This window comes from Triturus cristatus, chromosome 10 (genome assembly GCF_964204655.1).
Source record: "Triturus cristatus chromosome 10, aTriCri1.1, whole genome shotgun sequence".
Taxonomy (NCBI): Eukaryota; Metazoa; Chordata; class Amphibia; order Caudata; family Salamandridae; genus Triturus; species Triturus cristatus.
Window position 1 is genome coordinate 361,327,543 of NC_140593.1, and position 27,457 is coordinate 361,354,999.

The 27,457-nt window shown below is 40.8% G+C and overlaps 1 protein-coding gene across 4 annotated transcripts in view; it reads right to left on the reverse strand.

The window, feature by feature from the left end:
• Positions 1 to 27,457, reverse strand: part of LOC146789441 (ATP-binding cassette sub-family B member 5-like) — a 1,226,636-nt gene that overhangs the window by 300,663 nt on the left and 898,516 nt on the right. The window lies entirely within an intron of this gene.

The following is a 27,457-nucleotide window of genomic DNA, read 5'->3' on the forward strand; positions in this document are numbered from 1 at the left end:
ACTTCTACTATGTTACTGAGCATTCATTAAACTTATTGATTATTACCACGCAAGAATATCCAGTGCCCGTAGATCATGTCTCAATATTGTGTCAATGCGTTTCAGTGGGAAAGATTTTTAGGATCCACATTCTTCCAGACAAAACTAAATATTTATCTTCCGTTATCTCACAACATCTAATTGACAACTGGTATTCTATATCAGACGTAAAACTGGACAGCACACTAACTTCTGGCTTTTGTGTCTCTTATATTACACAAACACAAAGTCAAAAAAAATATATCACTCCATTGTACGATGGAGACAATCTCTCATGTGTCTAATATTTTCCACTGTTAATGTGTACATTTAATTCCACCAGGTACAGACCCTTCTTAATAAGGCCTATCTATGCACTCTATGGATGTGTTTTTATCTAAGTTTATTATACTGTTTTTAGGGCTCCTTTCTTGGAAAAGGCTTTTATAACACCACTATATTTATCATTCTTATTTATACTTTTGGGCAGCAACTTTCGATTTGTACAATTCTAGGCTAGAGTCCACTCCAACAGTATATCTGTGCAACTGAACAGTGAACAGCTTTTCAAGGGAAGGAACAATTCTTGGTTGTGGTGGATCATGCTACCAGGCATCCAGAGTAGGCCTGGGCAAAAATTTCGTTCCGTTCGCGGAAATTGCGATAATTTGACATTTTTGCGTTCCGCGGAGAGCGCGAAAATGTCAAAAATTCCGGTTTCCGCAGCTTGGCGATAATTTGTTTCTTGCTCGCGCTGTAAAATGATACATTCTCGCGCGCGCGCGATCGCCTTACCTGAATCCCTGCGTTCGCCGACAAGTTTTCTTGATCCGGTCGCGTTCTCCATGAGATGTTGTATTGTTTTTAGCCATTTGCGCTGTCTCGCGACAGTTCGCGCCCGCAGTGACGTCATGCGTCGCGCGATCACGTCTTTCTTCTCGCGATCATGCACCGCGAGAACAACTCAAAACAAGATGGCCGCGCCCGCAAGCAACCACATGGGTAAGTTGGCGACCCGCAACCATGCAGAAAATCTCGCGAACATGCCGGAAAAAAACTTCCGCATCTTCGCGATATTTCTGCTTGTTTGCGATAATTTTAAACATTCTCGCGATAATTTGCGAAGGTTAATTCCGCAAATTCCGCCCACCCCTAATCCAGAGGCAGTACCCCTGAGGCACATGACAGCAAGGTTGATAGTTAGGGATCTCCTAGAGACCTTTTCTACAGTTGTATTTCCAAAGAAGCTATATTATACAACCAGGAAGCCAACTTCATCTCTTCCTACTTGAGAGAAGTGGAAATATGTACCATTCAACTTATACACGGTTGACCATCCACAAACTAATGGGTAAGTGAAGCATGTCCAACAAAACCTCATAAAGCATGATGGGATATCCACTAGTGAAACTCAGAAGGAAGTGATACCTTCTAATGCCAAGTCTCTTATTTGCCTACCATGATATTACGGAGAAGGGAGTTGAGTTTAGGCCTTTAAGAACCTCAAGAGGGAGTAGGATCTTCGCCTGCCAAGTCTCTTAATTGTCTACCGTGAGATTCCTCAGAAGTGAGTTGAGTTTAGACCCTTCAAAATTCAGTTTGGACACCCGGGGCAGGGACCACTCACCTTGATCAGGGAAGAAACTCAGGAATCACCACAGGTTATTGACTATGTGACTGGCCTCAGGAGGTTGATGACAGAATACATTGGTCAGATAAAGGAAAACCTTCAGACTAGCCAAGGACTAGCCTGGATAAAGGAATATGACCAGAAGGTGAAACTGACTCAGTACTAGGAAGGTGAGGAGATGTTAATGCTAAAGCCCATTTGTCCTGAGCTTTTAAAGATAAATGGTGTGGGATCTCTAAAGTAGTGCAAAAGATACATAATGTGAACCACTTGGTGGACACAGGTACCACAAGAGAACTCAGGTAGGTGTTCCATGTGACCTGGCTTAAGCCTTACCTCACAAGAGATTGCGCAGTGCAAGGTAAGGGTATTGAGCGGTAAGGGTATTTTTAGGTTAAGGGGTGGATACGGTTGTTGGGTTGTAAGGTTTTTTTAAGGTTTACCGTGGGTCTCCCCAAAAAACAATTTAATTTACACACACACACACACACACACACATACATATATATATATATTACCTACTGGCGATAGCCAGTAGGTAGTTATAGTTAGGACCACGTTTCCATAGGAAAACCTCAACATTCTATTTTGAATAACTTTGGCGCCGGTCGACGAATCCTCGCGAATTTCTCAAAATAGGTGGGGCGCTACGCTCCGCTCCTACCCTGAAAGTCTCGGGGGGATTCGTCAAGTGGGGGCTGAGATAAAAGGGGGGTCCCAAAACGCGTTTTTCCCATGCATTTTTCCATAGGACCTTTAGAACGAGCTACAGCCCGAATGGCTGAACAGAATTACTCAAAATTTGGCAGAGAGGTAGTCCCTAGGTCAAGGAAGTGCCTTTTGTAGGTTTGGTGTAAATCTGTTCAGTAGATTCTGAGAAAATAGCCTTTAAATCAATATATATATCTGAGCCAGCTTACGGTACGCTTACCGTACGCTTACGGTAAGCGTACGGTGGCGTGCGCGAGCGCGATTCTGATTGGCTCTTAGATCTTAGTAAACATTCGAATCGGCCGAAACCAGGAAGCGGCGGCCGCCATTTTGTCTCTCGCACTGAGAGAGATTTTTAAAATCGGAAGCCCAAAAACATGTAAAGGGGCTGTTTTGACAACTCCCTCCCACATAGTCATGTTGAGGGAGTCCCCAAACATCCCCCAAGTGCAAAAACGGTTTTATTTTTTTTTCGGCAATTTCGCGGGGTACGCTTACCGTACGCTTACGGTAAGCGTACGGTAAAAAAATAAAAATAAAAAAAACACTATCCACACTTACCCCACCCCCTGTGCTTTTGGTGGCCGAAGGCCACCAAATGTGCTGGGCTTATTACAATGGAAAAAAACACTATCCACACTTACCCCACCCCCTGTGCTTTTGGTGGCCGTAGGCCACCAAATGTACAGGGCTTATTATAAGGGAAAAAAACTTAGCATTTAAAAAACCGTACTAATTCACTGAAAAAACCATAGGTTTCACACACGTTATAGTTAGGAATTAGCATTTAAAAAACCTTGCAAATTCACTGAAAAAACCATAGGTTTCACACATGTTATAGTTAGTGGAAATTTTACTGATAAAAAACCAATGAAATTGCCCCGTTATAGTTAGCGCAGGCAACTATAACTCACGCGACCGCAATCCTCTGCTGATGACATATGTGTCTTTATGAAAAAAAAATATTTGTAATATATGTATAGCTAAAAATGTATGGAAGAAGACATGGGCAAATAAGTGTCTAAATACAGTATTAGCATCAGCAGAGGATTGTGGTCGCGTGAGTTATAGTTGCCTGCGCTAACTATAACGGGGCAATTTCATTGGTTTTTTATCAGTAAAATTTCCACTAACTATAACATGTGTGAAACCTATGGTTTTTTCAGTGAATATATATATATATATATATATATATATATATATATATATATATATATAGGCATGTTATAGTTAGGAATTAGCATTTAAAAAACCTCAGAAATTCACTGAAAAAACCATAGGTTTCAGGGGTGTTATAGTTAGCTGGACTTTTCACTTGTACAAAACCATTGAAATTCCCCCGTTATAGTTAGTTCAGCTAACTATAACTCGCGCGCCCGCAATGCACTGCTGATGACGTCACATATTACATCACTCATGACATGGTCAGTGACATCACTCATGACATCACTGATGACATCACTGATGACATCATCCAGTGAATGTGTGTTTTTCTGAAAATTAAATATATTTTATATATGTATATCTCAAGGTCGATGGAAAAATAAATGGGTATATAAGTGTCTAAATGGATGATTTACCCATGCAGCCACTTATACACAAAGTGAGAGACTGATACAGATATTTACATATTTAAACATTACTCACTAAGCCATGTATTCACTATGATACACTTAATCAGTCAGTTACACAATCAATTTTTCAAAAACAAATCATCCATTTAGACACTTATATACCCATTTATTTTTCCATCGACCTTGAGATATACATATATAAAATATATTTAATTTTCAGAAAAACACACATTCACTGGATGATGTCATCAGTGATGTCATCAGTGATGTCATGAGTGATGTCACTGACCATGTCATGAGTGATGTAATATGTGACGTCATCAGCAGTGCATTGCGGGCGCGCGAGTTATAGTTAGCTGAACTAACTATAATGGGGGAATTTCAATGGTTTTGTACAAGTGAAAAGTCCAGCTAACTATAACACCCCTGAAACCTATGGTTTTTTCAGTGAATTTCTGAGGTTTTTTAAATGCTAATTCCTAACTCTAACGTGCCTGAAACCTATGGTTTTTTCTGTGAATTTCAAAGGTTTTTTAAATGCTAATTTCTAACTATGCCTACAGAGATAGGACATGTGAAGAAAGAAGAAAAAATGCACAGAAAGAAACAAAAGAAGTGCAGAAAGAAGCAACAGAAGTCCTCAAATACGAAGATAAGTGCAGGAAGAAGGATAACGTGCAGAAAGAACAAAAAGAAGAGCAGAAAGAAGCCTTTTTGCAAAATCATCCTGTACCCTCAACTTTTTCAGACGGATACTGGTGGTAACTGAGTCTGACTAACCAGTCCTAGAGCCATTGCTCTGTTAAAAGACACTTAGAATACAGTGAAAACACCTACATACACTAGGGAACATTATGCGTTGGGGTCCCCCTGTGATTAGCATGACCTCCTCTGTAAGCCCCTAGTATATAATAGGGCATGGGGATTAAAACTACCTCTTAAAACAGGCCACAGGGCGTTTTTGCACACGTTAACTCAGGCCCCGTCCCCTCCCTTCACCACTGTGTAAACACGCCCTGTGTCCGTTTTTAGTTGGGAGATTAAGTTCATTTGAATCCTGAGGGTCCCTAGGGTCCAACTAGCCCACTAGGTACCTCCAGTAAGTGCCACAGAGCTGCGTTGCAGAGAGGTGTAAAAAGTGGCACGGCCTGGACCACCTCTCTGCAATGCAGCTCAGTGGCGCTTACTGGAAGCACTTGGTGGGCTAGTTAGCCCCCAGGGGCCCTCAGTATTGAAGGGAAATTATATCCCCAATTTAAAACGTGCCATAGTGCGTGTTTGCACACGTCACCTCAGGCCCCGTCCCCTCCCTTCACCACTGTGTAAACGCGCCTTGTGGCTGTTCTAAGTTGAGAGATTAAGTCCCCTTGAATCCTAAGGGTCCCTAGGGTCAAACTAGACCACTAGGTACCTCCAGTAAGCACCACAGAGCTGCGTTGCAGAGAGGTGTAGAAAGGGGCTTGGCCTCAGAACACCTGTCTGCAGCGCAGCTCCCTGGCGCATACTGGAGATGCCTGTTGGGGGCGCGTTTGCAGAGTGCTGCACGGAGGGGGCATGGCCTCCGGCACAATGCCAGTCTTTTATTTATGTTAATTTTTTAAGAAGGGGGGCTGTGTGGTTCCCCTTCTTATTCTAATTTATTGGCCCTGATGACCCCATTCCCCAGGGCCTGTCTCCTAATTATATATTTTTTGACCCCAATCCCCAGGGCCGGCCACTGTTTTTTATTATTTTTTAAAAATATATATTTATAGACACACCTAGGACATGCTGGACAAACCGTACGTACCTATCACCATGACGATTTGCGTGATATTCATTAAAAGGCGACTATGCATGCAATGAATCCACGTGGAATGTATTTACACCACTAGTGAAGCTCTGACATGTCTGATGCCCTACCGTGCCTAATCCCGGTAGACACCCTTGTCGTTTATTTACACAAACATGGGTAGCTATTGACGGGCACATTTAATACACATGCAAACCAAGCCATTCAAAGGGGATTCGACAAAAATTCGACCAAAACTATGCAAGAAACCCCCCTCACGGTTAATAAAACACACATCCACTGCCGGATGTGTAATACTTTTTATTTTACTCTCTGGAAAGGGGACGAACATCACTTGAGAGTCACAGCGCGCTCCTGACAGAGCCCAATGCTGTGTTACACCCACCATTGCCTGCCGAGTGCCACACACCTCTGTGTTGTATTCCAATAGCTAGTGCATATGCTATGACACTCTCTAGCCCATGTGCACTGTAACACCACCCCGTAAATATGTCATGCCACACTTGTCTTCGCACGGGTTATATTGCCCCATCTAACGTGCCTTCCTCGATGCCTATGTTATAACGCACAGTGCTATGACATACATATTACAATCTGGGATCCATATCTTTGTCACAGTGCATATGCAACGTTACACTACCCTGCACATATTTTATATTACAACTTTAGAGACTAGTTAGGTTACACAACACTGCCCTGTGCATATTACACTCCAAGGCGCATATCGCATAGCACGCGCTAGTGCCTGTGCTATCTCACGCTCTCCAATGAATCTGTCATTGCGCACAATGTATTGCATATTATATTTCACGCCCGGTTCATCTTATATCACACTTTTTGGTGCATAGTTTATACCATACACTATATCTAGTTTTCATTTTCAATCGTGCTCTCAGGACTATGTTCTATATAACACTGTGTTCACCTACCCTTTTCACGGGCATTACATTTTGCGATAGGGGGTGGAGGGTCAGGGGGTGTTTCTGCCAAGTGAGCCCGGAGCCACAGTCACAAACGTCCTCTTCTTCCTGAATAAAAGTGAGATTATGCTGCATACTTGTTCATATTTTAAGTAGTTCGCACAGACACAATGTTTTAAAAACAATAAAGTTCCTAATACCCGCCTTCTCTGAACAGTTAGCTTGCTGCCCCATCCCCCTCCTCCCTATCCTCTGTTGTGTGAATCCATGGACTAGCCTCCTCCCTCCTGCCATGCATGGTCTGATGTGCTGCCACTGCCCTCAATTTAGTATGATATACCAGTCCACTCCTCCTGCCCTCCATTGCCCAATTCTATGCCCGATCATTGACCTCCTGCTTAAACTCTGTGCTTAGTTTGCTGCCCCTATTCTCCTTCCCCCTGCCCTCCGATGTCTTTGTGCATGCCCCTGCTCCATCCTTTTTGCCCACCATGTCCCATGGACCTGCCACTCCTGTCTACTCTGAGTGTTCTGTTGAGCTGCCACTCCCCTCCCACCTGCCTAGCATTGTCAGATGACTGTAACCTGTCCCTGCCACCTCCACCCTGCCTGTCCACATGCCATGCCCCTGCCCCGTGTGGTCTGTTGTGAGGCCCCTTCCCCTGAACTTTCTTGTCTGTGGACAGGTCCTGACCCTCCCTTCTATCCTCCATCGTCCTTTGTGCATGCCCCTGCACCCTCCTTCTTGCCCATCTTAGCCATTGTGCTGCCACTAACCCTCCCACTTGCCATGCATGGTCTTCTGTGCTGCCATGGCCCCTCCCACCTTCCCTGTGTGGTCAGTTAGCTGCCCCTGACCCCCTCCCACCTTCCCTCCATGGTCTGTGTGTATGCCATCACAGTCTCACTGTTGCTCTTCATGGTGTGTCTTGCTTCTAGTGCCCATCCTGCCTGACCTCCTTGGCTATCTTGCTGCTCCTGCCCTGCCCCCTTGCCCCCAGCCCTCTGTTTACATGTGCAGACCCCTACTCCCTCCCTCCTGGCTTGTCTGTTCCATTGTAATGCCCCTGATCCGTCCCTCCTGCCCTTTATGGTCTGTTATGCTGCAGCTTTCTCTCCTGTCTGTCCATTATGGTCAGCTAGCTACCATTGCCTCTTGCCCCTCTGTTCTCTGTTGTCCATGTGCATGGTCCTGTCCCCTCCCTCTTGCTTTCTATGGATTGTTGTGCTTCACTCCCGTCCTGCATGCCCTGTGTGGTGTATTGTGCTGCTGCAAACCCTGATGCCTGCCCTGCAGGGTCAGTTTGGTGCACCTCTCCATGTCCCTCCTGTCCTCTGTTATCCAAGTCCATGTCCCTATCCCATTTCCTTCCATGATCCAATGTACCATACTTGCGAACAATTTGAACTTGGTAAGAGGAAGATTTTGAAAAAAAACTGGGGTATTGATTTTCCCCTTTGAGTTACATTGAAAAAGAGGAGATTGTAGACAGGAGACAGATCAAACAAAGCCCATTTGAGCTTAAAAACATTGGACGTTTCCTGGCTGAATCGGGTCTGTTGGCATGTATGGTTGTACTACCATTGCCTCTTCCTTCTGCCCACAATGGTCTATTACATTGCCACAGCCTCTCTTGCAAGTCCTGTATTGTTGGTTTGTTGCCCCTGCCCCCCTTTCCACTGCCCTCCATAGTCTGTTGTGCTTCCACGGCCCTTCCTGCCTGCTCAGTGTGGTTAAATTGTTGCCTTTGCACCCTCCTACCTGCCTTCAATTTTCAGAGTCCCTGCCCCTGGCCTCTGCCTCTCAACAGTATCCTAATGAACAACTAGATTGCTAACATTCTATATTTATTACAAAAGTGTGGAACGCCTGACATCATCTTGATGTAATCAAAACTGTAATACCTAGAGCATTTCCTTTAGAAATTACATATATGAGAGGGTCTTATTGGCATCAAAATTATGGTTAGTGCTCTAAAAGACTAACATAAGGACATATTTTCTGAGTTTTCAAATAGCGACAAAGCACTTTTAAATTATTTGTTATCTTTATGTTTTTTTATCCAGTTGACCACTTGATTAAATGTTGCACTTAGGGGAGAGGATGTGGTGTTACTTCCAGAACTGCAGACTTTGCAACTGGGGAACCAGGTTGAAGTTTCTGCTTCAGCTCGACATTCTGTGATTCTGGTCAAATCACTTAGTCTCCCCATGTCTACAACCAAAATGAATTTGTTCTTGTGTGATGTAACCAATGCTCATGTAAAGCACTCCAATACCTGACAAGTCTGCACTATATAACACTGCAAAAACACAAAATAATAAGTGTTTTGCACACTTCTGTCATTGGGCTATATTTGGGCTACATCTGGGTGATTTTGGGCTACATTTGGGCTCTTTTGTCTCCGGTGGCCATCTTGGGAGATTTGTTTGTTATGAAGTTTCCTAATTTCCTCATGTACTGCAGTCTCCTCAGTAGGAAATGCTTTCAGTTTTTTACTTTGATTCCATCATGAAGGTATTCAGATATGTCACACATTTGCCATAAATTCTGAATGTTAGCACTCTAGTTGCTCATTAGATCACTGTAGTAAAACTACTGTTCACCATGGAAGTCTGCTCCTGGTATTAAAAGTGCATGTTTCAGTCTGCATGTCAAAATATTTTAATGAAATAGAAGAGGATTTGAGAAGTCACTCAAAATGTGCCCTCATTTTCTTTCTTCAGCATTAATCATAATTTCTATGGCAAAATGAACCCCCTCATTGTGTTCCTTTTTAAATTAAATGTTTTAAGTGTTACCAGTTTATTCCAATCAAGATGGCTTCAGGTGTGCCATACTTTTGTCATAATGAAGACAGTAAGCGCTCTAGTTGTTTTTAAGAACATTCTGGGACATTCTGTCATTGGGCTATACTTGGGCTACATCTGGGTGATATTTGGGCTACATTTGGGCTCTTTTGTCTCTGGTGGCCATCTTGGGAGACTTATTTGTTATGAAGTTTCCTAATTTCCTCATTTACTGCAGTCTCCTCAGTAGGAAATACTTTCAGTTTTTTACTTTGATTCCATCAAGAAAGCATTCAGATGTGTCACACATTTGCCATAAATTCAGAATGTTAGCACTCTTTTTGCTCATTAGATCACTGTAGTAAAGCTACTGCTCACCAGGGAAAACTGCTGCTGGTATTGAAAGTGCATGTTTCAGTCTGCATGTCAGAATTTTTTAATGAAATAGAAGAGGATTTGAGAAGTCACTCAAACTGTGCCCTAATTTTTCTTTCTGCATTACTAATCATACTTTTTATGGAAAAATGAACCCCCTCATTTTGTTCCTTTTTAAATTAAATGTTTTAAGAGTTACCACTTTAATCCAAGCAAGATGGCTTCAGGTGTGCCATACGTTTATCATGAGTAGGACTGTTAGCGCTCTAGTAGTTTTTTGGAACACTCCGGGAAGCTGCAGTAGAACTCAAAGGAATCAACTGACAGTCTCTGCCCTTGTTGGATGTACAGGTTTTACTGAGAATGTCAGACTTCATTCTCACATGACTGAGAAAGATAATGTGAATTTACAGAAAATAAGCTCTCAGTTTAGCTTATAGATCACCTTCCAAACCTCTGTGGTAAAAGCATGAGAAAATATTTTTCTCTCAATCATGATATCCCAGCAGAAGGCTTTTTCACATGGTGAAATCACCTTAGAACATACCACAATTCCTAAAATGAGTATGGTACCATCAACAAATGATTTATAATGTAACTAAAGTCTTAAAACCTTCTATTAACTGCAATGCTTTTTAATGAGGTGCTATCATGTATATTGGTCCCAAGATGGCTGCCAACACTTCTTGGATGAAGTGCTGACAGCCAATCAGATCTCAGGATGAGATGTGTGGTTAGGCTCCGCCCACATATAGATATGCTTTTAAATGCTATTTTCTCAGGAAATACTGAACAGATTTACACCAGACCTGCAAAAGGCACTTCCTTGACCTTATGGCTACCTCTCTGCCAAATTTCAAGTAATTCTGTTCAGCCGTTCGGGCTGTAGCTGTGTCTAAAGGTCCTATGGAAAAATGCATGGGGAAAACGCGTTTTGGGACCCCCCTTTTTTCTCGGCCCCTGCTTGACGAATCACCCCTAGACTTTCAGGGTAGGAGCTGAACGGAGCGCCCCATTAGTTTTGAAAATTTCACGAGGATTCGTCAACCGACGCCAAAGTTATTCAAAATAGAATTTTGAGATTTCCTATGGAAACTAGGTTGTAACTATAACTATCTACTGGCGACCGCCAGTAGATAAGATATATATATATATATTGAGCAAGTGGATTAACCCTTCGCCTGCATTCGCCAGAAGTAGCTTAGTTTGGGATCTTAACCATAGGAATTCTCACATATTCAATTATGCTTTTAATACATTTTTTGGATATTTTATCCAGAATCACCCCAGGCTGCCCACGTAACATTCGCCCAGATTATAAGGTAGAGAAGTCATCCTACAAAACCCATTAGGTCTTTTTCTTACCGATTAAGATCTTTATGCAATTTTATATATTTTATATATTCATGTATTTAATATATTTATGAGGTTATATTTATATTTATATATCTGTACATATGTGTGTATTTATATTTATATTCATATATTTATTGTCTGCACTTTGCACATCCCCTTCCTTTTCCTTTTAAATTCATATATGGGTGACTATGTAATTGGTTACTCCAACGAGTAATCTTCCTATATGGATCATCAGCCTGTTTTGTCAGATACAACATGTGGTAATTAATTACCCCCTTGTTCATCTGCTTACCTATCTGTTTTTGAGCATAGTTTTGGGAATTTCCTGATCCTAACTTTTGGCTTCCAGTCCTAATTTTATATGTCTAAAATGTTTTAGGTCTTTTATAACCTGTACCCCCTCCTAGGAGTTGTGATATTTGGTATTTGAGATTTGATATTTGATATGATATTTTTTATCTGATATTTTTTATCTGATACCTTACATTTGATACGTGTTGTTTTTACATTTTGGGACACTATGCCACTTTGCGTCTTTCAAACTGTATTTTACATTGATTTGTTAGCAGAGATGCATAGCAACCACCTATGTGTATAATATCAAATTCTCTGGTATTCCATCAGTTTTTTCTCATGGCTGCTCGCTAGTTTTCAATACGGTTTATCTACTGTTCTCCGTGTATATAGAAGAATAAGTAGAATTTTAATGCACATGTGTTAATTCACATCAAGCACTGTTATTTGCACATGCTTAACCCCTTTTACCCTTGGTCAAATTTGTGATTCATTTTCATGATGTAACACTTCTAGCGGAATATGTAACAAAATATATTATTTTTTTTTTTATTTAATTTCAGTACACTAAACCAGGATGTTTACAGTATTAGTATCGTCCATCCCCAACTGTATTTTAAATATTGTTTAGATACATGTTATTACACGCTAGTATTTTGTTTATGTCCACTTTGTTTTGACACCACGTGGGGTATCACGTTTTCATGCACGGTCACTTTAAATTTACGCAAAATATGCTTCCATGTCGAGTGAACAAGGCTCGCCCGAGCCGAAACGCGTATCGACGACATATGGATAATAAATAATATCGCAAGCACCTACTCTGGGTCTGTGTCCATCCTTTTGGTTTCCCATCAACTTGGAGCCTTGCTGGAAAGAAGTGATATTTTAGACCGTTGCGATCCACCCGGTCTTACACAGATCCCTTCTCCGTCTTTGGTCGGCGTCTTCAGTGGATTAACACTTCCGGGGCAACCCGGCAGCTTAGCAGTCCGTGGAGGAATCAGACGCCGGAACCCCCCCCTTTGGACAAGACGCTTCGTCCGGACCCTGGACTAACCCGTAGGACACCGAGTCGGAGGACGAGGCGAACTCGGAAGTACTCCAGGTAGGACTGTCTGCAATTTCGGGGGTGGAGAAGTGTGCAAGTCAGTGGAGACAACCGCATTTGCGAGAGTTTAGCTCCACACGACCAAATATACATATATATCCCGCAATGTCGTCGGACATGGTGAAAGAGAGGGAGGCGGCTGCTACGGAATTGTTTTCCGATACCCCTCTGACCACACGCACTTACAAACCAATGGAAACAGCGAGCACTGAGGAAACAAGTTCAATTAAATACACATTTAAAATGCTGGAGAAGAAAATGCGTGCAGAACAAAGTAAATGGTGGGAGTCACGCTCATTACAACGGTATATTGAAGTGGGGAGAATTCCACGAGGTTTGCGCATACTTACTGCCCCCACATATGAAGACCCAAACCCCGATCTCATGCGTGACTGGGCAGAATGTAACCTCGACTCATCCCGTAAACTTACACTTATTCTAATAAAGTATGCGGATATAGACCGAGCCAGGTTATTGAACGAAATTGATGAAATTAATGATGATCTTGACAAAATCGCTATCACTGAGGAAATTACCAAACTCCGTAAAGAGATGCTTATAAGACTTAAGAAAGAGGAAGACAAAATTAAAGAACGCAAAGCCATTAAATTCATAAGGGACAAAAACGATTATGAATTAGGCCAAATATTTACTTTCGCTAAAAAGTACGATGCCCTCAGAGTCTCCAGAAACAATAAAAAAACAACAACAACTGCATCTAAAACCAGAACCAACATCGAATTGGCACAATCAGATCTCAGCTCAGGTGCAGGGAGTGACTCAGAGTCAGAAATGCGAGTGGTTGAATCTACATCGGCACTTAACAAACCCTCCCCAGGGGAAGAACTGAATTTTTTGTGCGAAGAGCGGCGAGCAACTCTCAGACCAAGGGCGCAAAAAAACTTCTCAGGACCAATGCCAACTACAAACGAAGACAGAGGCAGAAAGCGAACAGAAGACGCCGGCAACAAGAGAAGGGGTCGAGGGTACTGGAAACGCAAGTAAATATAACTAACAAAAATAAAAATAAAAATACGATCATTAATCTTTCGAAAATTGAACTATCCCCTGAAGAGATTGACATCTTAAGCTTAGGCCTTTCTTACTGCCCACCGAACAACTTTGACTACGCATCCACTAGAATGGATATTTACAAAGGGGTGAGAAAATTAAAACTTAAAAAATTCCATATGCTGAGGGGACCTGACAAAAATAACAGCAACTATTCGTTGAGTAATCTCCAAATACATCAAGACAATACCAACGACACGAACATTTCGTTAACCCAGGAGTTACAGGACCTTTGGGATGGTAGGGAAACACAAAACCCCTCTCAACAACTCGACAATGATACAACACAAACAGTATCTATAAAAACTGCATTGACGCATTTCAAACCCAAATCCACCTTCAATCCTATAACTTTGCATGATTCTATCGATACATTCCACGAAGCAGTGACCACCAAAATCAAGAGGCTTAACAAAACAATCATGATGGCCAAGAGACAATATCGAGACAGAGATATCAAATATAACAAGCTGATGTCTAAACTTAAACTCAATAAAGAGACTGTAATCCGCAACAGTGATAAAGGAGGTAACATTGTTTTATGGGCTCAGGAAGACTACACAAATGAAGCGTTCAGACAACTGAATGATAGAGATTGTTACAGCCGCACCAATACGGCGCATCTGAAATCAACATACCAGGAGTACTACATCAAACTAGCAGGTTGGAGAAAGAGTGACCTTATCAGCGAAGATGAATATAAATACTTAAGAAAAGACAATCCTGCAACTCCGTCTATCTACTTCATCCCCAAAGTTCACAAAGACATTTCCAACCCACCAGGACGCCCTATTATCACTGCTAAAGAAGGCCTCCTAGAAAATACATCCATTTATGTGGATTACTTCCTACAGGATTTTGTGAAAAAACTGCCGTCATATGTTCGTGATACTAGTGATTTTATAAGAAAAATTCAGGGATTTACATGGCATAATGACTATCTAATGTTGGCACTCGACGTTACTTCCCTCTATACGAGTATTCGGCACCCTGATGGCATCAATGCAACTAGATCTTTCTTGGCCCTACGAGAAGTTGAATTTCTGTCACACAATGAAATGTTGATATCGATGATTGAATTTTGTCTTACAAATAACATATTCATGTTTAATAACCTTTTATTTCAACAGACCAGAGGTGTAGCTATGGGGGCCAGCTTTTCCCCCAGCTATGCCTGCCTCCATATGGGCTGGTGGGAAAAGCTGGTCCTCAACAATGAGTACCAGCATACCGTGGAGAACCATATTAAAATATGGCTCCGTTACATTGACGATTTATTTGTTGTGTGGCAAGGCAGTACAGAAGAAGCACATGAGTTTGTCAACAACCTGAATTGTAATCAACTTAACCTACACTTCACGGTTAATGTTAGTGACACTTCGGTTAACTTTTTAGACACTCAAATATATGCACACAACAACAGACTAGAGACCCGCATCTATAGAAAAGAAACTGCTGGTAACTCAACTTTACATGCTTTGAGTTCCCACCCCCAACATCTCATAAACAGCATCCCTTATGGGGAAATGCTTCGTTTGAAACGGGTCTGCAGTAACGCCACTGACCTCTCTATAGCTCAGGAATGTAGCAAAATCAGATTCCTTGAAAGAGGCTATCTGCTGAAAACCATTGAATCCGCTATCTCCAAGGTATCTAACATGGATAGAAATACTCTTCTCCAAGACAAACAAATAGTGAAAAACTCTGAGACTATTAATACCTCCATCAGTATGAAAACAAAGGAAGAATTCCGCCTTATCATAAGCTTCAGCAAACAACATAGGGCAATTCACAAGATTATCCAAACATGTTGGCCTTTAGTTTTGTGTGACCCAGTAATAGGACCCCTGCTACCGCAGAGGGTGTCCATTACCTATAGCAAGGCACCATCTATGAGGGATTGTTTGGTATCAACTAACCCTGAAATTTTGGAAAAAACCTTGTGGCTTCAAACACACAAAGGTTTTTTTAAGTGTAAAACATGCAAAGCATGCACCCATGGGATTAACACACTTTTCTATACCACTCCCTTTTGCCAGACAAAGTACAAAATTACTAAACTGCTCACATGCAAAACTGAATTCGCCATTTATGTATTGATATGCCCCTGTGGCCTCAAATACATTGGGAGCACTAAACTCCAGGTTCATAAGCGCGTTCTTCAACATCTCCGTGCAATTTCGAATGAAGACAGCACATATCCTGTGGCGAGACATTTTAAAAAATCCCACCAATCCAACAACAAAGGTCTCAATTATTTTGTAATTGATGCCGTACCTCCTAGTAGGAGAGGAGGAGATCGTGAATACAAGCTCAGAAAACTCGAGACTAGATACATACTACAATTAGACACCAAGTACCCCAATGGTTTGAATGTGACAGAAGACCTGTACACCTGCCCTTGAGCAAGTGGATTAACCCTTCGCCTGCATTCGCCAGAAGTAGCTTAGTTTGGGATCTTAACCATAGGAATTCTCACATATTCAATTATGCTTTTAATACATTTTTTGGATATTTTATCCAGAATCACCCCAGGCTGCCCACGTAACATTCGCCCAGATTATAAGGTAGAGAAGTCATCCTACAAAACCCATTAGGTCTTTTTCTTACCGATTAAGATCTTTATGCAATTTTATATATTTTATATATTCATGTATTTAATATATTTATGAGGTTATATTTATATTTATATATCTGTACATATGTGTGTATTTATATTTATATTCATATATTTATTGTCTGCACTTTGCACATCCCCTTCCTTTTCCTTTTAAATTCATATATGGGTGACTATGTAATTGGGTACTCCAACGAGTAATCTTCCTATATGGATCATCAGCCTGTTTTGTCAGATACAACATGTGGTAATTAATTACCCCCTTGTTCATCTGCTTACCTATCTGTTTTTGAGCATAGTTTTGGGAATTTCCTGATCCTAACTTTTGGCTTCCAGTCCTAATTTTATATGTCTAAAATTTTTTAGGTCTTTTATAACCTGTACCCCCTCCTAGGAGTTGTGATATTTGGTATTTGAGATTTGATATTTGATATGATATTTTTTATCTGATATTTTTTATCTGATACCTTACATTTGATACGTGTTGTTTTTACATTTTGGGACACTATGCCACTTTGCGTCTTTCAAACTGTATTTTACATTGATTTGTTAGCAGAGATGCATAGCAACCACCTATGTGTATAATATCAAATTCTCTGGTATTCCATCAGTTTTTTCTCATGGCTGCTCGCTAGTTTTCAATACGGTTTATCTACTGTTCTCCGTGTATGTAGAAGAATAAGTAGAATTTTAATGCACATGTGTTAATTCACATCAAGCACTGTTATTTGCACATGCTTAACCCCTTTTACCCTTGGTCAAATTTGTGATTCATTTTCATGATGTAACACTTCTAGCGGAATATGTAAAAAAATATAAAAAATTTTTTTTAATTTAATTTCAGTACACTAAACCAGGATGTTTACAGTATTAGTATCGTCCATCCCCAACTGTATTTTAAATATTGTTTAGATACATGTTATTACACGCTAGTATTTTGTTTATGTCCACTTTGTTTTGACACCACGTGGGGTATCACGTTTTCATGCACGGTCACTTTAAATTTACGCAAAATATGCTTCCATGTCGAGTGAACAAGGCTCGCCCGAGCCGAAACGCGTATCGACGACATATGGATAATAAATAATATCGCAAGCACCTACTCTGGGTCTGTGTCCATCCTTTTGGTTTCCCATCAACTTGGAGCCTTGCTGGAAAGAAGTGATATATATATATATATGCGCTCCGATTCCACTTTGAAGAACGGATCACTCTCGGGCGGGTGTGAGATTACGGCTGTGGATGCCACACTTTACATCAGCTCCAATTCCCCTCCATGCACAGGAATTATCGCACTCACGGGGACGTAGAAAAAAACGTTATTTTCCTTTTTCAATTGGCCAGCAACAAACGCGTTTTGGCGAACTGCCTTCTTCGGTGTTGATGACACACCGGAGAGGGCCATGTTTATATTGTCAGTGAAACAAAGAAAGGACCCGCGTGCTACTACTAATAGACACGCCATCTTTGAAAAGGTTCTATATGAACCGACATATTATAATTGCCTTATTTTTTAACATGAAATCATGTTATTACACCATACCTATGCACGTCCATAAAACAAATTTCAATAGTGAATAAACATAAATTGATGTAATCACCTTAAAATCCATGAATTAGTTTCTTATGTTTTATACATGCAAATTTAGGTAAAAAAATCTCGCCGTGGATCGGCTATGGTCCCTACTTCGTCTCACTGTTAATGCATGATATCTTAGCAATCGATTGCTACATCGGAGTATATGTTTAGGAAAATGAATTCATGTGACAGTTACAGTTACACTTTTCCTCAATTTCTGTTGAATTATACCTACATATCTCAAAATCAGGAGCCTATATGCACTGCTAATTCCTCTCCACTGTTCAGGCCTCTTGAAAACTTAGTGAGCAAATCTATGATAAATCTGGACTCAATTCTCCACAATTTACATATAGAACCTTTTCAAAGATGGCGTGTCTATTAGTAGTAGCACGCGGGTCCTTTCTTTGTTTCACTGACAATATCAACATGGCCCTCTCCGGTGTGTCATCAACACCGAAGAAGGCAGTTCACCGAAAAGTGTTTGTTGCTGGCCAATTGAAAAAGGAAAATCAAGTTTTTTTCTAAGTCCCCGTGAGTGCGATAATTCCTGTGCATGCAGGGGAATTGGAGCTGATATATATATATATATATATATATATATATATATATATATATATATATATTATCTACTGGCGGTCGCCAGTAGATAGTTATAGTTAGGACCGTGTTTCCATAGGAAATCCGCAACATTCTATTTGGAATAACTTTTGCGTCGATTGACGAATCCTCGCGAAATTTTCAAAATAGGTGGGACGCTCCGCTCCGCTCCTTCCCTGAAAGTCTCGGGTGAATTCGTCAAGCGGGGGCTGGGAAAAAGGGGGGGTCCCAAATCGCGTTTTCCCCATGCATTTTCCCATAGGACCTTTAGTACGCGCTACAGCCCGAACGGCTGAACAGAAAACCTTGAAATTTGGCAGAGAGGTAGTCTTCAGGTCAGGGATGTGCCTTTTGCAGGTCTGGTGTTAATCTGTTCAGTAATTTCTGAGAAAATAGCATTTAAATGCATATATATATCTATAGGCGCGCACCGTGCGTGTACGGTAAGCGCACCCTGCCATGCGCGAGCGCAATTCTGATTGGTTGTTAGATCTTAGTAAACATTCGAATCGGTCGAAACCAGGAAGTGTCGGCCGCCATTCTGTCTCTCGCAGTTCGAGGGAGGTGAAAAATAAAGGTGGAGAACATGAAAAGGGGGCTGGGTGGACAGTTCCTGACCCCCTAGCCATTGTCAGGGGGTCCCCAAAGGACCCCCAAGGGCCATAAATGTTTTTAATATTTTTACGAAAAATCACGGAGTGCGCTTACCGTGCGCGCACGGTAGAAACGGGAAAATTACGCGAACGGCGTAACGGTACGCGCACGGTGAAAAACCTTAAAAAAATAAATAAATAATAAATACATAACTTAGCATTTAAAAAACCGTACAAATTCACTGAAAAAAACCATAGGTTTCACACATGTTATAGTTAGGAATTAGCATTTAAAAAACCTTGCAAATTCACTTAAAAAACCATAGGTTTCACACATGTTATAGTTAGCTGGACATTTCCCTCGTAAAAAACCAATGAAATTCCCCCGTTATAGTTAGTAAAGGGAACTATAACTCACGCGACCGCAATCCACTGCTGATGACATCAGATATTACATCACTGATGACATATTTGTCTTTCTGTAAAATAAATATTTATTAAATATGTATAGCTAAAGGTTAAAGGAAAGAAAAATGGGTAAATAAGTGAATAAATACAGTGATGAAGGGCCCGATTCACAGAACTAACTTAAGACAAAATCCTAAACTTACTACCATTTTGGTATTCACAGAAGGCACTTACTCGTTTTGGTATTCACAGAAGGCACTTACTCATTTAGGTATTCACAGAAGTTAGGAGTCCTAACTTTAAGACTCCTAAATGCCTTCTGTGAATACCGAAAGTCTTAAAGTTAGGATTTATCTCAGTTTAGTAGTAGTATAGTTATGACTCCTAACTTTGGGACTCCTAAATGCCTTCTGTGAATACCAAAAGTCTTAAAATTAGGATTTTTCTCAATTTAGTAGTAGTAAAGTTAGAACTCCTAACTTTAGGACTCCTAAATGCCTTCTGTGAATACCGAAAGCCTTAAAATTAGGATTTTTCTCAGTTTAGTAGTAGTATAGTTAGGACTCCTAACTTTAGGACTCCTAAATGCCTTCTGTGAATACCGAAAGTCTTAAAATTAGGATTTTTCTCAATTTAGTAGTAGTAAAGTTAGGACTCCTAACTTTAGGACTCCTAAATGCCTTCTGTGAATACTGAATGCCTTAAAATTAGGATTTTTCTCAGTTTAGTAGTAGTAAAGTTAGGAGTCCTAACTTTAGAACTCCTAAACTGAAAAAAATCCTAATTTTTAGACTTTCGGAATTCACAGAAGGCATTTAGGAGTCCTAAAGTTAGGACTCCTAACTTTTGTGAATACCGAAGTGAGTAAGTGTCTTCTGTGAATACCAAAATGAGTAAGTGCCTTCTGTGAATATGAAAATGGTAGTAAGTTTAGGATTTTGTCTTAAGTTAGTTCTGTGAATCGGGCCCGTAATATCTGACGTCATCAGCAGTGGATTGCGGTCGCGTGAGTTATAGTTCCCTTTACTAACTATAACGGGGGAATTTCATTGGTTTTTTACGAGGGAAATGTCCAGCTAACTATAACAGGTGTGAAACCTATGGTTTTTTAAGTGAATATATATATATATATATATATATATATATATATATATATATATATATATATATATATATATATATATATATATATATATATATATATATATATATATATATAAACTTTGCATATATTATTTAGAATGCACCTGGGAGTAAGCATCTAAGCGGAGCTACCTCTTTTTTTCTCACCACCTACCCATGAGGTTGTGGCAGGAGATATGTTGAACTGTCATGAACCCAGTACCAAATATAAATGACTATCTTATGTAGAAAAATCATGAATTCTTGATGCAAGACATCCTTAACCATCTTGTTGCTGGAGGATTCGTTTCCACATTTTTCATTTGTTTTGCTGGGTTACTGGGCGATGTACCTACTTATCTATTCATCTATATATTAGAGAGGTTCTATCGCTGAGCGTTTGTTACTGCCAAACTCTTAGTCACAGTGCCCTCTAGGGCTCAATTACAATATCAGTCCAGTCTTAATATTGACTACGGAGAAATGCTAACTGTTGTTATCATGTCAGGGGAATGTGCCCACTTGGGCTGAACTGTGATATATCTTGAGCACAGACATAATTATATGTTAGGGAAGCATGGGTTAAGCCGCTCGAGGTGAGAGGATGTGATAGTGGGCGTAGACAATTAGCGCCGCTGACACATGACTCATCTACCCAGCTAAAGTATTGCTGAGCACGATCTATAGAATCTGACCAGACGCCATGGTGCTCTTTATTTTCCAAGGGCCAGAAGAAATATCAAACATTGTTTGATAAATATCTACGACTTGTGTAAAGTTATCATATGAATTTGCATAAATGATGAAATGTGCTTATGATTATTATGTCTTAATTCAGAATCAAGTATTGATATTATCAGGTATGTCAAATCATCAAGATTGGGACCAAGTTGTATTTTGTTATTCAGTGATTCATTTATGTTTACATTCACCAAAATCAGGGTAAGATGACCACCATGATTATGTGCCACTTTGTAAGCCTGTCAGACCATTTTCTATGTTGCCTAATTTTATTTCGGTTTCACTATTTAATATGCATAAAGGTTTGAGCACATTACCTTTGAGCAAGGTGTGTGTCACGCCAAAACAAGGAGGCTACATTTTCCATAATGTATGCTGTTTGTGTAGCATTTCAATAATTTGGAACAAACAACGATGAATCTGCAACCCATCTCGGGTGCATGTCATATACTCTGACCCGGCTTGCTATATATATAAGCATTTTTTACAACACATGCATTTACCACGCATCTGCCTTTATTATGCATGACTTTACCATACAGGTAAGTATAAATAAGGTAAGTGATATATATATATATATATATCCCAGCACAATCCTGATAAGATGAAGGCTGTCTGTCAGGACGGTCCGTTCCGGGGTAATCGGTAGCCCCAAATATGAAACACCACACTTCCCAATCCAAAAGTATTCACGGACACCAAGGAGATTTGCAGTTTAGAGTTGGTTTATTGAACTGCAAACACAACGCATTTCAGCTTTCGCCTTGTTCACGCTTAACGCAAAGTTTTTTTTTTGTTGTTTTTTTTTGTTAAAGTTAAATACACTTCAATATCCACAAAACAAACAACAGACTCATCAAACCACAATAGTGAATGAAAGAGAAAGGAAATTGGAAAAAATGGCGGCCATCTTAGAACTGTACTTGATTCAATAAAACGGCTCATAATACTGAGTAGCATATAGTTTGAAACTTGAAAATAAAGGCATAATAACGTTCCTCTGATCAATCGTCCAAGGTTACTTAAGTATTCAGTACAAAAAGCTCCAAACCTGTGCTTGCACGATTATACCAACGAAAATTTGCTACACACACTCGTAATAATGGTACAAAATTGCATAGTAATACACAATTGCATATAGCGTGTGATTAATAGTAACCTGAACAAAGTATATCACAGTCATGCCCGAGTGGGCAATTATAGATCATGCAAAGCAACAAGCCCATAATAAAGCCCCAGTGGGCATCATGGAAAACTGTACGAAACTGTAACACATTAACCAAGTAATATAGTTTACACATAGCTCAACTGTTCAAGTTCATCAATGGCCACTACAAAAAATCGTTTTCTCGATACCAATCCCTGAAAGATACAATAAAATCTAATTTTAGTGCAAAGTATGTCAGATTCACAACAGCAACAATGTGCACAACACACAACAGATTAACTCAATTATGTAAGTGTACAGATAATTCTTCACTAGAATTTAGCCCTTTGGGGAACATTGTTTCAAAATCAACAATATATCTGGACTACAATTGTCTAAGGTGGAGCAATTTATTACCTCCACGTGTATTATCAATGACAGCATCAATTACCACCATCTTCAACAGCCTTTCATTCTGCGCATGCTGTTCAAAGAAGTATCGTGCAACAGGATATTGTCTATTGTTATGGCGTATTGCCCTAACATATTCCAGCACTCTTTTTTTGGCACGATGTATTTTGCTGCCAATGTGTGCCTTATTGCATGGACAAGTCAGTGCATAGACGCAGTACATAGTATTGCAGGTAAGGGCTTTTTTTATAATAAACTCTTTACTCATGCTTAAAAACTGTACCGCAGTGCAATCCACACTATTTCTGCAAGCTTTGCAGTTTTTGCAACATCGAAAACCGGATCGGCCACCTCTTTTGAGAGTTATCGAGTTAGTTACCATATTGGGACTTAACTCGTCTCTTAACGAGTTACTCCTCTTAAAGTTAATTTGTGGATGATTGGTCAAATGTTTGTGCAAATTACTGTCGGTCAGCAGAACATGCCAATGTTTCTCCAGAACATGGCGCAAATCATGCGCCTGTCCTGAATACATGGTGATGAACCGCAGACCCTCTGCTTCCGATACTCGTTGCACAGGATGCAGTAGCTCATTGCGTGCAACCTCATCTACTTTTCTGAATGCTTCTTTGATGGTACTCTGATGGCAACCCCTCTCTCTAAAGCGTTGCACCATGTTTTCCTTTTCTCTTACATAGCTACTCTCAGTGCTACAATTGCGTTTGGCACGTAGTAATTCCCAATACAGGATACTACACACCAGTTTGCGAGGATGAGAGCTGGAAGCATTTAAAATGCTGTTACCGGCGGTCTTTTTCCAGAATAGATGTGTATGCATAGATTGATCTTTGATCTCCACGGTAATATCGAGAAACTCAACAGAGGTCCTGCTGATATGTTCTGTGAAGACCAAATTGTATGAGTTATTGTTCAACTTATTGACAAATGCACTGGCAGAGTCAATGTCACCATTCCAAATTAGAAAGATGTCGTCAATATATCGAAGCCACAGGACACAGTTGGAAAATTCTTCCAGCTGAGAGGCCACCTGCTCCTCCCACCAGCCCATGACTAGATTGGCATAATTGGGGGTGATGCAGGTGCCCATCGCTGTGCCCTGTGACTGTCGATAGACGACATCATCAAATAGGAAAAAATTATTAGTCAGCCAGAATTCGATCATAGCAATGATCATTTCTGAATGATGCAGAAGAGAAATGGAACGGGTCTTGAGAAAATGCTGCACAGCCCTTAAACCCAGCTGATGTATAATGCTGGTATACAGGCTGCCAACATCAAGAGTGACCAAAGTGTATTCTGATTCCCAGTGGATCCCATCAATGCTTGCCAGCATACTTACGGGACACTACCCATTTTTTAACAAGTATTGATGGGATCCACTGGGAATCAGAATACACTTTGGTCACTCTTGATGTTGGCAGCCTGTATACCAGCATACAACATCAGCTGGGTTTAGGGGCTGTGCAGCATTTTCTCAAGACCCGTTCCATTTCTCTTCTGCATCATTCAGAAATGATCATTGCTATGATCGAATTCTGTCTGACTAATAATTTTTTCCTATTTGATGATGTCGTCTATCGGCAGTCACAGGGCACAGCGATGGGCACCTGCTTCGCCCCCAGTTATGCCAATCTAGTCATGGGCTGGTGGGAGGAGCAGGTGGCCTCTCAGCTGGAGGAATTTTCCAACTGTGTCCTGTGGCTTCGATATATTGACGACATCTTTCTAATTTGGAATGGTAACATTGACTCTGCCAGTGCATTTGTCAATAAGTTGAACGATAACTCATACAATTTGGTCTTCACGGAACATATCAGCAGGACCTCTGTTGAGTTTCTCGATATTACCGTGGAGATCAAAGATCAATCTATGCATACACATCTATTCCGGAAAAAGACCGCCGGTAACAGCATCTTGAATGCTTCCAGCTCTCATCCTCGCAAACTGGTATGTAGTATCCCGTATGGGGAATTACTACGCGCCAAACGCAATTGTAGCACTGAGAGTAGCTATGTAAGAGAAAAGGAAAACATGGTGCAACGCTTTAGAGAGAGGGGTTACCATCAGAGTACCATCAAAGAAGCATGCAGAAAAGTAGATGAGGTTGCACGCAATGAGCTACTGCATCCTGTGCAACGAGTATCGGAAGCAGAGGGTCTGCAGTTCATCACCATGTATTCAGGACAGGCGCATGATTTGCGCCGTGTTCTGGAGAAACATTGGCATGTTCTGCTGACCGACAGTAATTTGCACAAACATTTGACCAATCATCCACAAATTACCTTTAAGAGGAGTAACTCGTTAAGAGACGAGTTAAGTCCCAATATGGTAACTAACTCGATAACTCTCAAAAGTGGTGACCGATCCGGTTTTCGATGTTGCAAAAACTGCAAAGCTTGCAGAAATAGTGTGGATTGCACTGCGGTACAGTTTTTAAGCATGAGTAAAGAGTTTATTATCAAAAAAGCCCTTACCTGCAATACTATGTACTGCGTCTATGCACTTACTTGTCCATGCAATAAGGCATACATTGGCAGCACAATACATCGCGCTAAAAAAAGAGTGGTGCTGGAACATGTTAGGGCAATACGCCATAACAATAGACAATATCCTGTTGCACGACACTTCTTTGAACAGCATGCGCAGAATGAAAGGCTGTTGAAGATGGTGGTAATTGATGCTGTCATTGATAATGCACGTGGAGGTAATAAATTGCTCCACCTTAGACAATTGTAGTCAAGATATATTGTTGATTTTGAAACAATTTTCCCCAAAGGGCTAAATTCTAGTGAAGAATTATCTGTACACTTACATAATTGAGTTAATCTGTTGTGTGTTGTGCACATTGTTGCTGTTGTGAATCTGACATACTTTGCACTAAAATTAGATTTTATTGTATCTTTCAGGGATTGGTATCGAGAAAACGACTTTTTGCAGTGGCCATTGATGAACTTGAACAGTTGAGCTATATGTAAACTATATTACTTGGTTAATGTGTTACAGTTTCGTACAGTTTTCCATGATGCCCACTGGGGCTTTATTATGGGCTTGTTGCTTTGCATGATCTATAATTGCCCACTAGGGCATGACTGTGATATACTTTGTGCAGGTTACGATTAATCACACGCTATATGCAATTGTGTATTACTATGCAATTTTGTACCATTATTACGAGTGTGTGTAGCGAATATTCGTTGGTATAATCGTGCAAGCACAGGTTTGGAGCTTTTTGTACTGAATACTTAAGTAACCTTGGACGATTGATCAGAGGAACGTTATTATGCCTTTATTTTCAAGTTTCAAACTATATGCTGCTCAGTATTATGAGCCGTTGTATTGAATCAAGTACAGTGCTAAGATGGCCGCCATTTTTTCCAATTTCCTTTCTCTTTCATTCACTATTGTGGTTTGATGAGTCTGTTGTTTGTTTTGTGGATATTGAAGTGTATTTAACTTTAACAAAAAAACAAAAAAAAAACTTTGCGTTAAGCGTGAACAAGGCGAAAGCTGAAACGCGTTGTGTTTGCATTTCAATAAACCAACTCTAAACTGCAAATCTCCTTGGTGTCCGTGAATACTTTTGGATTGGAAAGTGTGGTGTTTCATATATATATATATAAATATGGTTAATCCTATGCTTAAAGACTTTACTGTATAAATGGCAAAAGGCTTTTTCCCTTTCTAGCTCGGCGAGGATGGCACTGTGCTACTCCTATGTTTAAAAGCTTTGCTTAAAAAACAGACATTGGAGGTGAGCAGATTCAAAGACTTATTGTATGTCTGATCAAGACCAAGAGTTCTTCAAGACAGAGATAGCCAAGATATTGGACTTGGTGATGATTAAGCGTTTGCTTAGGCCAGTCCAGTGGTGCTGGAGCCAGGGCCGGACTGGGAACCACAACCGGCCCTGGCAAAGTGCTCGGCCGGCACCTCCCGGTGGGGGGGGGGGGGGGTGTTGGGGGGTGCCACCGAGCTCTTTGCCAGGGCCGTTTCTCAGACGATTTTGTTACGGGGCCGATTTTGCAAAAACGGCCCTGTAACAAAAACGGCCCCCAGGGGCCCAAAACCGGCCCCACCCATGCGGCGCACCGGGGCATTGCCCGGTGCCTGCTACGGCCAGTCCGGCCCTGGCTGGAGCCCAAGGCAATAGCTATAGATCTGTGGTACTGTGTGGACTACAGCAGTCTAAATGAATGGCACAACCACCATTAGGTGAAACGTAAAACGCATACATATACCTTTCTCGCTGGGACGCTCCCCTCCCCATAAAGAAATCAAAATATAAGCAAGCATTTGCAACGTCAATAGGTCTGGCAGTTGATACCCGGTTAGTGAATTTGTCAACACTTGCTTTCTAATGTTTTTTGTAAAAAGTAATTTTTGGAGGAGTTGCTGGACACTCAAAAAAAAAAAAAAAATTGGCTAAAAGCAAAAATCGTTTTTTGTTCTCCAAAACACACAGTAGTCCTTGGCACTGGAGGAGCTACTTTGTGTGAGGATGTGCTCCCTGTGAAAGAGCCGAATGTCATCAATCATAGTGATGTTAGCCAATGACTGAAGTGGATTGAAACTT